We start from the raw sequence: 13877 nt of genomic DNA, 5'->3' as shown, positions 1-13877 counted from the left end.
CTTTCACCTTCAAGAGGCTTTTGAGTTCCTCTTCACTTTCTGCCATAAGGGTGGTGTCATCTGCATGTCTGAGGTTATTGATATTTCTCCCGGCAATCTTGATTCCAGCTTGTGTTTCTTTCAGTCCAGCGTTTCTCATAATGTACTCTGCATATAAGTTAAATAAACAGTAAGACAAAACTATAATTCCAAAAGATACATGCACCCCTATGTTCATAGTAGCAGTATTCACAATAGCCAAGACTTGGAGGCAACCTAACTGTTCATCAACAGATGAATGGATAAAGAGGATGTGATGTCTATAGATACAATGGAATACTGCTGCTGCTGCTACTGCTGCTAAGTCACTTCAGTCGTGTACGACTCTGCTCGACCCCATAGACGGCAGCCCACCAGGCTTCCCCGTCCCCGGGATTCTTCAGGCAAGAACACTGGAGTGGGTTGCCATTTCCTTCTCCAATGCATTAAGGTAAAAACTGAAAGTGAAGTCACTCAGTCGTGTCCGACTCTTAGCGACCCCATGGACTACAGCCTACCAGGCTCCTCTGTCCATGGATTTTCCAGGCAAGAGTACTGGAGTGGGGTGCCATTGCCTTCTCCGACAGTCGAATGCTACTCAGCCATAAAAAGAAGGAAATAATGCCATTTGCAGCAACATGGATGCATCTAGAAATTATCATACTAAATGAAGTAAGTCAGAAAGAGAAAGACAAATACCATATTATCACTTATATGTGGAATCTAAAATATGACACGAACCTGTCTATGAAACAGACTCATAGACATAGAGAACAAACTTGTGGTTGCCAAGGGGGAGGGGGAGAGCAGAGGAATGGACTGGAAGTTTAGGGTTAATAGATGCTAACTATTACCTATAGAATGGATAAACAACAAAGTCTTAAATGTATAGCACAGGGAACTAAATTTAATATCCTGGGATAAACCATAATGGAGCAAAAGAATGTAGATAGGTGTGAAACTGAGTTACTTGGCTGTACAGTAGAAATTAACACAACATCATAAATGAACTATACTTCAATAAAATAAAGACTGTAAACTTCCAGTTGTTAGAAGAATAAGTACTAGGGCTGTAATGTACAACATGATAAATATAATTAACACTGCTGTATATTATATATGAAAGTTTTAAGAGAGCAAATCCTGAGTTCTCATCACAAGGAAAAAAATTTTCTGTTTATTTAATTTTAGATCTATACAAGATGATGGATGTTCACTAGACATAATCATTTCATGATGTATGGAAGTCAAATCATTATGCTGTACACCTTGAACTCATACAGTGCTATATATCAATTATATCTCAATAAAACTGGAAGAAAAAAAGAATATGGAAAAGAAGAAAATATAGTTAATACAGAGAAAAGGTTTTTAAAGACACACTCCTGGACAGACTGACAAGGTTAGAATAGAGAGCCTAGAATCAAGTCAGAGAATTAGCAAAGGAAAGAATGCTCTGGAACGCTTATGACCAAGCTTTCTTCTACATAAATCGAATTTTATAAGCATATTGGACTATTTGGATAGGACTTTACAGTATGTGAAGAACCAGGTTATATTACTATTAACGAGGAGCTAAAAACATTGTTTACTTTTGGAAAACTTTATGGGACGCTTCGTTGTTTGCTTTGTAATAACAGGAATAAGTGCTCTAATTATAGTCTTCTCTCTCACTGATGCATTTTTTAAAGGGTGTTCACAGATGGAGTGTCTCAGAAACATATTTCCAGAATTTTGGCTCACAGATGTCAAGATTTTATTAAAGTATGAAGGGATCATACTTGTCCAAAACAGAACTCAGAAAGTAGACCAGACAGGATTTTTTTAATTGGCCAAATATTTGACTAAATAAATTTTATCTACAAATAGCTTAGACAGACCTCACTGAATCATGGAAAGCCTTGATTACAATTTCTGGAAGCAGGTAAAGCTCTATTTTAGAGAGAAAAACCAAATGGTGTAAATCCAAACTTTACTTTTGTTCAAGAATAATTTAGTATGGCTTCAGTTATTTATATACTGCTCCAAGTCTCAATCCTTGAAATTCCAGTCAACATGAAGCATTTTGGAATAAGGGAACATACACTGTTCCAGGACTTCAATCTCCTGTGTAATCAGACGATTTACATGGGTCAAAAGCTGGGAGACAGTTTGCTCATCTGTGACAGGATGGTTTCAGGCTAGATCAGGATTCTTCACTTGATGTCTATGGATAAAATCTGAATGGGAGAAAATTTGTACCTTTATTTCCATTCATTTCTAAGTGAAATTCAGCAATTTATTTCCTTATGAATGCAGACAGCAAGCTCAGTGGAGCATTCACAATGACTGCGATTTTGTCACCAACAGAAACCACTGTTAGCCTCCCATCCCATAGAGTGCTGTTGCAGGTATCTCAGCTCATCATTTGTGCTCAGCGCTCTTAGAATAACAACAGTTATTAAATCCATGGCCAGATCTTATAATGCATTAATAATGAAGCACCTATAGTGTTGTATCACAAACGCTTTCCTTTTTAATTTTGATACCCCCACTTCAATGTGACTGGTTTCCTTTGTAATCCCATGTTTAAAAATATTTATGCATTTTAAAACAATATTTGGAGGAGAGGTCCACAGACCTTATTAGGCCTTTTAAAGGAGTCCATGGCACACAGAGGTTAGAATCCCTTAGGTAAATGACATCTGAGGCTTATGCCTGCCCTTAAATCTATATTTTGAATAGTTGGATTCAGAAAGCCAGGGGAAGGCTATCAATTAAATCAACCTCACATCATACAAAGTGCAGTCACAATCTTTCCGTGATAGGAATACAAAAAACAACCCTCGAAGAACTTGATATATCTTTTGGAAAACAAACCTAGAAAAATCTTATATCTTCTTAATCCAGAGCTATTGTTAAATGCCAAGTTGTCCTGAATGCCATACTTCCTCAAGAATAAAAGTCTGTCTCTTGATTACTTTACATATTGATGGTCTGGTAAGTATGTTCTATAAGCATAGCCAATTCAGGCAAGAGCATCAGGCAGGCCCTGTTTGTTAAGAGTATTCTGTTGTCGTTGTGTAGTCAATAAGTCATGTCCAACTCTTTTGCGACCCACAAGGCAGCAGGCTCCTCTGTCCGTGGGATTTTCCAGGCAAGAATACTGGAGTGGCTTGCCATTTCCTTCTCCAGGGGATCTTCCCAACCCAGGAATCAAACCTACGTCTCCTGCATTGGCAGGTGGATTCTTTACCACTGAGCCACTTGGGAAGCCCATGCCTCTCTAGTCTCCCCTACTTAGGCTGTTCTCCTTCCCAGTAGCTACATTTTGTACAAGAACGCCTAGTACTCAGACCGGCCTACTACTGTTAAGGTGCCAGATGAAGACTTGACCTTTTTTTTTTTTTAACCCCCTTTCAGTATAGGGGCTTCCCTTGTGGCTCAGCTGATAAAGAATCTGCCTGCAATGTGGTAGACCTAGGTTTGACACCTGGGTTGGGAAGATCCCCTGGAGAAGGGAAAAACGTTTTTGTCAAAAACGACAGAATGATCTCTGTTCATTTCCAAGGCAAACCATTCAATATCACAGTAATTCAAGTCTATGCCCCAACCAGTAACGCTGAAGAAGCTGAAGTTGAACGGTTCTATGAAGACCTACAAGACCTTCTAGAACTAACACCCCCAAAATATGTCCTTTTCTTTACAGGGGACTGGAATACAAAAGTAGGAAGTCAAGAAACACTTGGAATAACAGGCAAATTTGGCCTTGAGTACAGAATGAAGCAGGGCAAATGCTAACAGAGTTATGCCAAGAGAACGCACTGGTCATAGCAAACACCCTCTTCCAACAACACAAGAGAAGACTCTACACATGGACATCACCAGATGGTCAACACCGAAATCAGGTTGATTACATTCTTTGCAGCCAAAGAGGGAGAAGCTCTATACAGTCAGCAAAAAAAGACCAGGAGCAGACTGTGGCTCAGATCATGAACTCCTTATTGCCAATTCAGACTTAAATTGAAGAAAGTGGGGAAACCCACTAGACCATTCAGGTATGACATAAATCAAATCCCTTATGACTATACAGTGAAAGTGAGAAATAGATTTAAGGGACTAGATCTGATAGACAGAGTGCCTGATGAACTATGGACGGAGGTTTGTGACATTGTACAGGAGACAGGGATCAAGACCATCCCCAAGAAAAAGAAATGCAAAAAAGCAAAATGGCTGTTTGAGGAGGCCTTACAAATAGCTGTGAGAAGAAGAGAGGCGAAAGGCAAAGGAGAAAAGGAAAGATATACCCATTCAATGCAGAGTTCCAAAGAATGGCAAGGAGAGATAAGAAAGCCTTCCTCAGCGATCAGTGCAAAGAAATAGAGGAAAACAGTAGAATGGGAAAGACTAGAGATCTCTTCAAGAAACTTAGAGATACCAAGGGAACATTTCATGCAAAGATAGGCTCAATAAAGGACTGAAATTGTATGGACCTAACAGAAGCAGAAGATATTAAGAACAGGTGGCAAGAATACACAGAAGAACTATACAAAAAAGATTTTCACGACCCAGATAATCATGAAGGTGTGATCACATACACTCACCTAGAGCTGGACACCCTGGAATGTGAAGTCAGGTGGGCCTTAGGAAGCATCACTACAAACAAAGCTAGTAGAAGTGATGGAATTCCAGTTTAGCTGTTTCAAATCCTAAAAGATGATGCTATGAAAGTGCTGCGCTCAATATGCCAGCAAATTTGGAAAACTCAGCAGTGGCCACAGGACTGGAAAAGGTCAGTTTTCACTCCAATCCCAAAGAAAGGCAATGCCAAAGTATGCTCAAACTACCGCACAATTGCACTCATCTCACACGCTAGTAAAGTAACACTCAAAATTCTCCAAGCCAGGCTTCAGCAATATGTGAACTGTGAAATTCCAGATGTTCAAGCTGGTTTTAGAAAAGGCAGAGGAACCAGAGATCAAATTGCCAACATCCGCTGGATCATGGAAAAAGCAAGAGAGTTCCAGAAAAGCATCTATTTCTGCTTTATTGACTATGGCAAAGCCTTTGACTGTGTGGATCACAATAAACTGTGGAAAATTCTGAAAGAGATGGTAATACCAGGCCACCTGACCTGCCTCGAGGAATCTTGTATGCAGATCAGGAAACAACAGTTAGAACTGGACATGGAACGACAGACTGGTTCCAAACAGGAAAAGGAGTATGTCAAAGCTGTATATTGTCACCCTGCTTATTTAACTTATATGCAGAGTACATCATGAGAAACACTGGGCTGCAGGAAGCACAAGCTTGAATCAAGATTGCCAGGAGAAATATCAATAACCTCAGATATGCAGATGATACCACCCTTATGGCAGAAAGTGAAGAAGAACTAAAGAGCCTCTTGATGAAATTGAAAGAGGAGAGTGAAAAAGTTGGCTTAAAGCTCAACATTCAGAAAACGAAGATCATGGCATCCTGTCCTACCACTTCATGGGAAATAGATGGAGAAACAGTGGAAACAGTGTCAGACTTTATTTTTCTGGGCTCTAAAATCACTGCAGATGGTGATTGCAGCCATGAAATTAAAAGACGCTTACTCCTTGGAAGGAAAGTTATGACCAACCTAGATAGCATACTCAAAAGCAGAGACATTACTTTGCTAACAAAGGTTCGTCTAGTCAAGGCTATGGTTTTTCCTGTGGTCATGTATGGCTGTGAGAGTTGGACTGTGAAGAAAGCTGAGTGCCTAAGAATTGAACTGTAGTGTTGGAGAAGACCCTTGAGAGTCCCTTGGACTGCAAGGAGATCCTACCAGTCCATCCTAAAGGAGTTGAGTCCTGGGTGTTCATTGGAAGGACTGATGTTGAAGCTGAAACTCCAATACTTCTGCCACCTGATGGGAAAAGCTGACTCATTGGAAAAGACCCTGATGCTGGGAAAGATTGAGGGCAGGAGAAGGGGATGACAGAGGATGAGATGGTTGGATGGCATCACCAACACAATGGACGTGGGTTTGGATGGACTCTGGGAGTTGGTGATAGACAGGGAGGCCTGGCATGCTGCCATTCATGGGGTCGCAAAGAGTCAGACACGACTGAGCGACTGAACTGAACTGAACTTCAATATGGAGTGAGTACAAGTCTCTTTCATGCTAAATATTGATGGCTCTTGATCATACTAACCACGAAAATTATTAAGTCTATGATCAGTTAGTATGTGCCAGGCACAGTTCTGTGAACTCTCCAGACACTTGTAATTTTTACAACAACCCTATTTTATATATGGGAAAACTGAGCAACACAGAATGTAAGCTACCTGCACAAGTGTCCATGGCATGGAAGTGAGAGGCTTGGGTTTCAAATCAAGCAATCTGATGCTACAGCCCTCACTCAGAGACACTGTGCTAAACTGCCACAATTTATTTAACAAATTCCCCATTTGTTGATATTAACATTTATGTTGCTTATAGTTTTTCACTACTAGAAAATGAATGATGTCTTTCTAAACAAATAATTTTATACATTTCTGGTTGTTTCTTTAGGGCAAATTTCTAAAAGTTAAACTGCTAGGTTATTTTAAAAAAAAACAAATTGCTAACTTACTTCATAAAAGATTATAGCTAATTTGATCAGAACTATTACTTCACTTTCACTTTTCACTTTCATGAATTGGAGAAGGAAATGGCAACCCATTCCAGTGTTCTTGCCTGGAGAATCCCAGGGATGGCGGAGCCTGGTGGGCTGCCGTCTATGGGGTCGCACAGAGTTGGACACGACTGAAGTGACTTAGCAGCAGCAGCAGCAACATATGATCATCCATTTGCCTATGAGGCTTCCCATGTGGCTCAGCAGTAAAGAATCCACCCGCAATGTAGGACATGCAGGAGACTCGGGTTCTATCCCTGAGTTGGAAAGATGCTCTGGAGAAGGAAATGGTAACGCAGGCCAGTATTCTTGCCTGGGAAATCCCATGGATAGAGGAAACTGGCAGACTACAGTCCATGGGGTCTCAAAGAGTTGGATGTGACTGATTGACTAAAACACTTTGCCTTGACTTTGGTCTGTAAAAATACTGAATCACTATGGTGTACACCTGAAATTAATATGACATTGAACACTTGAAACTAATGATATTGTAAATCAACTATACTTCAATTTAAATATACATGTACAGAATACATACATACATGAATGGGGGAGAAAAAGAATGTCAGTTCTTCACTGAGCATGAGAAGACTGAGATTCTGCAACATCTGACAATGTTTTAGTGTGGTGAGACCTAAGGGATTATCTGGGTTACTTTAAGTCATCAACAGCATTCTCAGCTCTTTCTGAGTACCTCCTGGTTTGAGCAGGGAAACTCCGTTCCTCTGTCTTGTCCTTGAGATTCTCAAGTTCCTTTCTTTTGATTGCAATCCTGGATTGAAGAAAACAGGAAAAATAATTTCCTGTTAAGCACATTTCTGTTCTCAATTTCCTTATATGTTGTAACTTTTTAGCACACATATGATTTTGAGAATCAAATGTGTCTCTTGAGAATCTCTTGAACTGCAAGGAGATCAAACCAGTCAATCCTAAAGGAAATCAACCCTGAATATTCACTGAAAGGACTGATGCTGAAACTGAAGCTCCAATATTTTGGCCACCTGATGCGAAGACATGACTCATTGGAAAAGACCCTGATGCTGGGAAAGATCAAGGGCAGGAGAAGGGGGCGACAGAGGACGAGATGGTTGAATGACATCCCTGACTCAATGGACATGAGTTAGAGCAAATTCTGGGATATGGTTAAGGACAGGGAAGCCTGGTGTGCTTCAGTCCATGGGGTTGCAAAGAGCCCGACACAACTGAGTGAACAACAAAAAATGATTACTATTACCCATGCTACCTAAAATTACACTTTGCCACAGAGCTTCAAATTTGCACACCATAAAGATCTATTTTCCATATGCTTCAGAAATCACCATGGTGAGGGTTACTTACCTGTTTTTTGAGATTCTCTCCCCTTATTAAACCCTACATCCAATTAATGGATCTATTCTCCCCCTTAGAAATCCATTCATTTCTCTCCATTTCACTGTTACTCTAGTTCCAGTCACCTTCATATCAAGCCTAGATCAGCAAACAACCATCCAATTGGTTTTCTTGTTTCTATCTCTTCCACGCAGTGCATTTCTCACATTTCATCAAAAGATAATCCAAAAATGTCCACCTCAACACATTCCCCTGATTAAGTCTTCCAGTGGCTCCAGGTTTGGCAGTTTGGCATGACATGCAAGGCCTTTCTGACCCAGCCCCTGCTTATCCATCCCCCCTGTCTCACCTCTCATCACTCTCCTCCAGTAATCTCTGCTGCCATCATCCTAAATTATTTGGCGCCCCACAATGCCGTTTTCTCCCTTACTTTCTGATCTTGCCTTTGCACACGCTGCTGCTGCAGGCTAGGATTTGGTGGCCACATGACCCCTTCTTCTGCATGATGACTCAGTCCAGCCTAGGAAGTTGCAAATCAGAAAAGCCATTAATATTGACTCAGGAATCTTTTGCAAATATAATCATGTTTGTTGCCACTGTAAAATTACACAGTTCTCAGGCCTATAGTAAAATAATCAAGGAAAAGACTGAGATGAATTTTCAGATATTTTTTGGTCAAAAAAATCAATTTGACATATAAAAAAAGATTTTAAGAATGATGAAATAATATTTAAAAGAAAAGAGAAATGAGAAGCATGATAAAAATAGTGCTGAGAGAAAAGTGTCCTTTAATCTCAGATCAGATTCCTTGCTTAATATGCATGGTGCTCACCCCAAACTCAGAAACAAAGAAATAACATTCCAGTTCCTCACAGGTTTGGGTTTATATTATGTTTATGATGGAAACTTGGGATAATTAACTACATTAAGATTTCAAAACCAGGTATCTGCAGAAGACGGGATATATATATATATACACATATATATATTTTAAATCACTCTGCTCCTGGGTGGTTGCATAATATATATTGAGCTGACATTTCTGAGTTTGGTTTGTTGGTCACATTTTGGTCAGTTACTGCATCCTATGCATTTTTTAATATGCAAAATAATTTTATTCTTATTATAATTAGTAAGTTGTCTTATATTAGCATAAATTTGCAAAATATCAGTTATTCATATCTTTATGTGAACTTGAAGGACCTAAAGGTATATTTCAATGAGATATATGTACAGCCCAGGGCTTCTGAGACAAATTGGTGGGGAGGGTGTTATTTATTTATTTGTTTTTTTTGAGAATTTTTTATTTTATTTTATTTTATTTTTAAACTTTACATATTGTATTAGTTTTGCCAAATATCGAAATGAATCCGCCACAGGTATACCTGTGTTCCCCATCCTGAACCCTCCTCCCTCCTCCCTCCCCGTACCCTCCCTCTGGGTCGTCCCAGTGCACCAGCCCCAAGCATCCAGTATTGTGCATTGAACCTGGACTGGCGACTCGTTTCATACATGATATTATACATGTTTCAATGCCATTCTCCCAAATCTCCCCACCCTCTCCCTCTTCCACAGAGTCCATAAGACTGATCTATACATCAGTGTCTCTTTTGCTGTCTCGTACACAGGGTTATTGTTACCATCTTTCTAAATTCCATATATATGCGTTAGTATACTGTATTGGTGTTTTTCTTTCTGGCTTACTTCACTCTGTATAATAGGTTCCAGTTTCATCCATCTCATTAGAACTGATTCAAATGTATTCTTTTTAATGGCTGAGTAATACTCCATTGTGTATATGTACCACAGCTTTCTTATCCATTCATCTGCTGATGGGCATCTAGGTTGCTTCCATGTCCTGGCTATGATAAACAGTGCTGAGATGAACATTGGGGTACACGTGTCTCTTTCCCTTCTGGTTTCCTCAGTGTGTATGCCCAGCAGTGGGATTGCTGGATCATAAACCTTCTGCACATCAAAGGAAACTATTAGCAAGGTGAAAAGGCAGCCTTCAGAATGGGAGAAAATAATAGCAAATGAAGCAACTGACAAACAACTAATCTCAAAAATATACAAGCAACTCCTACAGCTCAACTCCAGAAAAATAAATGACCCAATCAAAAAAATGGGCCAAAGAACATCCTATGCATTTTCAGATTCATAGAGGGGAAATATAAATCTAGAAAAAGTCACTTCTTCACAATATGGTGATTAATTAAAAATCTTTCTGCACACATGGCTGTGGAGCCTGGTGGTAGAGGACAAAGCCTTAGCTGTCAGGAGGGATCCTGGGTAGCAAAATCTCTCTGTATAGATTAGTTCCAGGCCCCAGAAGACTTCTGTCTGAGCTCTGTGGAGAGCATGGAGTGTGGAGATACAAAGTGAGCAAGACCTGTCTTTCCAGGGCACTTAGCAGCCACCTGAACAACTCAGTTCTGAGGGCAGGTTTGGTGCAATCCAGACTCCAGGCATCAGTATAAGCCTAGTGGAAGACTGCAGTACCCCCACAAGGCTGCTGCTAAAGTATTTGGTGAGAGATAAACTGCCTGGGAACTCCTAGAATTTGGGAGTAGGTAATTTAAAGGGGCTTCCCAGGTGGCACTAGTGGTAAAGAATCCGGCTGCCAATGCAGGAGATGCAAAAGATGCAGGTTCAATGCCTGGGTCAGGAAGATCTCCTGGAGGAGGGCATGGCAACACACTCCAGTATTCTTGCCTGGAAAATTCCATAGACAGAGGTACCTGGTGGGCTATAGCCCATGGGGCCGCAAAGACTAGGACATGACTGAGCGACTGAGCATGCAGGCATACACATAACCTTTGCATGAAATGGGCTCTAGGCAACAAAATTGAGCTGTTACTCAAAAGTAGATTGAGAAGGCCAGTAGTAGCTATAAATACTATAAGGAAGACTCTTCAAGTCATTTGGTATAAACCTAACGCTTTATTTTTCAGTTTTCCCCCTTTATTTTGAACACATAGAATTAGAACTCCTAATAAAGATAAAATTATATGAAAATGACTTTAAAAATTGAAGTATAGTTGATTTACAATATTGTGTTATTTTCTGCTGTACAGTGGTGGTTCAGTTATACACACACACACACACACACACATACATTCTTATTCATAATCTTCCATTATGGTTTATCACAGAATATTGAATTTAGTTTCCTGTGATATATAATAGGATCTTGTTGTTTATCCATTCTGTATGTAATAGTTTGCTTCTGCTTGCATGCTCAGTTGCTTCAGTCATGTCCAACTCTTTGCAACACTAATAACTGTAGCCCACCAGGCTCCTCTGTCCATGGATTCTCCAGACAAGAATACTGGAGTGGGTTGCCATGCCCTCCTCCAGGGTATCTTCCCCCACCCAGGGATCACGTCTCATGTCTCCTGCATTGGCAGGCAGGTTCTTTTCCCCTAGGACCACCTGGGAAGCCCTTTTCTCCACTATCATGGGGCAAAAGCACCTCCTGCACATGTAAAGAAGAGATGGACAGTGTCCTAGGTCCTTGCGACTCACAATGTGGTCCTTGGATCAGCTTGTGAGAAGTATAGAACTTCAGGCTCCAATGCAATCTTCCTGAATCATAATCTTCATTTTAATAAGCTTCTCAGGTGATTCGCAAGCAATTTAAGTTTGAGAAGCGCTACCTTAGGAGAAAAGCACCACTTCAAGGAGTTTAACACCTAATAATCACAACCTAATGACCACAGTCTGGTCAGCTGTGACCTTCGCAGATGGTCATCTAGTGCCAGGTACAGGGATCTGTGTTTCTCCAAGGATCTGTATCTCAAATGAGTGAGATTTTTGGAAGGCTAGCAGTTATCCCAATAGGCATCGTCTAAGAAGCCTCTGTATAATTCTTGTATAAGTACTATCAGTTCAGTTCAGTTCAGTTTCTCAGTCATGTCCAACTCTTTGCGACCCCATGGACAGCAGCATGCCAGGCCTCCCTATCCATCACCAGCTACCAGAGTTTACTCAAAATCATGTCCATTGATTTGGTGATGCCATACAACCATCTCATCCTCTGTTGTCCCCTTCTCCTCCCACCTTCAATCTTTCCCAGCATCAGGGTCTTTTCCAATGAGTCAGTTCTTCACATCATGATGGCCAAAGTATTGGCGTTTCAGCTTCAACATCAGCCCTTCCAATGAATATTCAGGACTGATTTCTTTTAGGATGGACTGGTTGGCTCTCCTTGCAGTCCAAGGGACTCTCAAGAGTCTTCTCCAACACCACAGTTCAAAAGCATCAATTCTTTGGCGCTCAGCTTTCTTTATAGTCCAACTCTCACATCCATACATGACTACTGAAAAACCATAGCTTTGACTAGACAGATCTTTGTTGGCAAAGTAATGTCTCTGCTTTTTAATATGCCATCTAGGTTGGTCATAACTTTCCTTCCAAGGAGTAAGCGTCTTTTAATTTCATAGCTTAATTTCATGGTTAATTAATTTCATAAATACTATGGCTTTAAAAACAAACTGACTTACGTTGGAAAACAGGGTGAGATTTGGGGTTCCTAGTTTATCACCAGAGAATCACCAGAGAAATGTTAATGTTCTTGATGAAAATATATGCACGGGACAATGACCAACACACGGAAGCTACAGTGGCATTTTGCAATGGGCTAATTATAACCTGACAATTCAAAGCAGAAATCTGGTATGCTGAGCTAGATGATGTGAAAGGTTCTTTTTTCCTAAATTAGCCAAAGTATGCTTTGAGTGCTATGTTTCCACATTCATTCAATCAAAACAACCTTTCAATAGAAATATTTAGAGATTCTCTCTCTGTATGTCTCTATCTGTATCTACCTATCTCTATTTATCTCCCTATCTATCTATCTGTAATAGAGATGCCAAACACTATGTTAGGTGCTGAGAATATAATTAGGCAAAAACTGACAAGATCTCTGCCCTCATCGAACTCACAGTCCTCTCCAAGTACTAAACTTGAATCCTGGACCTGAAATCAGTTCAGATCTGAGGAAAGGTAGATCCAGTGCCTGCTTATAGCAGCAGGGGGATGGAGCCACAGGGTGAAAATGTAAAAGGAAGATACTTGAGGAAGGATCATTTCCTCAAAAACTGATATTTTACTGAGATTTTAACATCTGAAACCTCTATTCCTAGAAATCTCAGCCTAGTCATTGTCCGGGTATCTGTCTAACCGGTCAGCAGCTTCTCCTAGGGGAAGAGATAAAGAGGAAGGCTGAGAGAGGAATCACAGATGTCCTTGTCTAGAATTTAAAAATAAGAGATTTCTGTGTTGCCTATAAAAGACTAAGACATTTGCTATACAGGAAAAAAAAGATTGTTCAATGTTCTAAGAGTATATTATTGTGCCAAGACCTTAGGACTACATCAGTGAACCGAAAAGGAAAAAAAAAAAAAGACCAATGCTTTATTAAAGCTTACGTTCTAGTTCATGATGGAGATTGGGGAAATACAGGTTTCTCCTAAAGAGTGAAATATGTTAATCTCCATGTTCCTGCCAAATACCTCAGGATCAAAGCCCTGAGTTAGAGCTGCAAGGCTGTCCCAAGCAGACAATGTCATAATTAAAGAGACTGTGTTGGTGTCCATCTGCCCTCTGGCAGGGCACAGGACAGCACCCTCCATGTGGGCACAGAGCAGAGGCTAGAGAATGAGGAGTCTGGGTCATGCCCCTGCTGCTAAGTCGCTTCAGTCATGTCCGACTCTGTGCAACCGCATAGACGGCAGCCCACCAGGCTCCCCCATCCCTGGGATTCTCCAGGCAAGAACACTGGAGTGGGTTGCCATTTCCTTCTCCAATGCAGGGTCATGCCCCTAGTAAGCTACATAATGGGATTGGAACAAGGCTTGTGAACCCAAGTCGTAAGACAGGTAGGATCATTATTATATAAAC

General features: G+C 40.5%; 1 long non-coding RNA gene across 1 annotated transcript in view; it reads left to right on the top strand.

The window, feature by feature from the left end:
• Positions 1-1678, top strand: part of LOC104991375 — a 9977-nt gene extending 8299 nt beyond the window's left edge. The window contains exon 3 of the long non-coding RNA XR_825606.1: positions 1210-1678. This is a non-coding gene — a long non-coding RNA (uncharacterized LOC104991375). The remainder of the gene's footprint in view (positions 1-1209) is intronic.
• The last annotated feature ends 12199 nt before the right edge of the window (positions 1679-13877 follow it).

The sequence above is a fragment of the Bison bison genome, unplaced genomic scaffold (assembly GCF_000754665.1).
Source record: "Bison bison bison isolate TAMUID 2011002044 unplaced genomic scaffold, Bison_UMD1.0 scf7180017864190, whole genome shotgun sequence".
Classification (NCBI taxonomy): Eukaryota; Metazoa; Chordata; class Mammalia; order Artiodactyla; family Bovidae; genus Bison; species Bison bison.
This window is presented reverse-complemented; position numbering and strand designations above follow the sequence as displayed.